We start from the raw sequence: 1,642 nt of genomic DNA on the forward strand, positions 1-1,642 counted from the left end.
TTGTCAAAGGCCTTCTCTGCATCAATTGAGATAATCATGTGGTTTTTGTCTTTGGTTCTGTTTATGTGGTGAATTACGTTTATAGACTTGCGTATGTTGAACCAGACTTGCATCCCCGGGATGAAGCCTACTTGATCGTGGTGGATAAGCTTTTTGATGTGCTGTTGCAGTTGGCTTGCCAGTATTTTATTGAAGATTTTTGTGTCTATGTTCATCATGGATATTGGCCTGAAATTTTCTTTTCTGGTTGAGTCTCTGCCGGGTTTTGGTATTAGGATGATGTTGGGCTCATAAAATGATTTGGGAAGAATTCCCTCTTTTTATATTGTTTGGAATAGCTTCAGAAGGAATGGTACCAGCTCCTCTTTGTATGTCTGGTAGAATTCGGCTGTGAACCCGTCTGGACCTGGGCTTTTTTTGGGTGGTAAGCTCTTAATTTCTTCCTCAACTTCAGACCTTGTTATCGGTCTGTTCAGGGTTTCGGCTCCTTCCTGGTTTAGGCTTGGGAGGAGGCAAGTGTCCAGGAATTTATCCATTTCTTCCAGGTTTACTAGTTTATGTGCATAGAGTTGTCTGTAATGATCTCTGAGTATGGTTTGAATTTCTGTGGAATCTGTGGTGATATCCCCTTTATCATTTTTTATTGCATCTATTTGGTTATTCTCTTTTCTTTTTTATTAATCTGGCTAGTGGTCTGTCTATTTTGTTGATCTTTTGAAAACACCACCTCCTAGATTTATTGATTTTTTGAAGGGTTTTTTGCGTCTCTATCTCCTTCAGTTCTGCTCTGATCTTAGCTATTTCTTGTCTTCTGCTACGTTTTGAGTTTTTTTGATCTTGCTCCTCTAGCTCTTTCAGTTTTGACGACAGGGTGTCAATTTTACATCTCTCTTTGCTTCTCATGTGGGCACTTATTGCTATATATTTTCCTCTAGAGACTGCTTTAAATGTGTCCCAGAGATTCTGGTATGTTGTGTCTTCATTCTCGTTGGTTTCGAAGAACATTTTTATTTCCGCCTTCATTTCATTGTTTATCCAGTCAACATTCAAGAGCAGCTTGTTCAGTTTCCATGAAGCTGTGTGGTTCGGGGTTAGTTTTTGAATTCTGAGTTCTAACTTGATTGCACTGTGGTCTGAGAGACTGTTTGTTATGATTTCCATTCTTTTGCATTTGCTGAGGAGTGATTTACTCCCAATTATGTGGTCAGTTTTAGAGTAGGTGTGATGTGGTGCTAAGAAGAATGTATATTCTGTGGATTTGGGGTGGAGAGTTCTGTAAATGTCTATTAGGTTTGCTTGGTCCAGGTCTGAGTTCAAGTCCTGGATATCCATGTTAATTTTGTCTGGTTGATCTGTCTAATATTGACAATGGGGTGTTAAAGTTTCCCACTATAATTGTTTGGGAGTCTAAGTCTCTTTGTAAGTCATTAAGAACTTTCCTTATGTATCTGGGTGCTCCTGTATTGGGTGCATACATGTTTAAGATCGTTAGCTCTTCTTGTTGCATCGATCCTTTTACCATTATGTAGTGTCCTTCTTTGTCTCTTTTGATCTTTGTTGCTTTAAAGTCTATTTTATCAGAGATGAGAATTGCAACTCCTGCTTTTTGTTGCTCTCCATTTGCTTGGTAAATCTTCCTCCA

Source organism: Cebus imitator, unplaced genomic scaffold, assembly GCF_001604975.1.
Source record: "Cebus imitator isolate Cc_AM_T3 unplaced genomic scaffold, Cebus_imitator-1.0 Scaffold279, whole genome shotgun sequence".
Taxonomy (NCBI): domain Eukaryota; kingdom Metazoa; phylum Chordata; class Mammalia; order Primates; family Cebidae; genus Cebus; species Cebus imitator.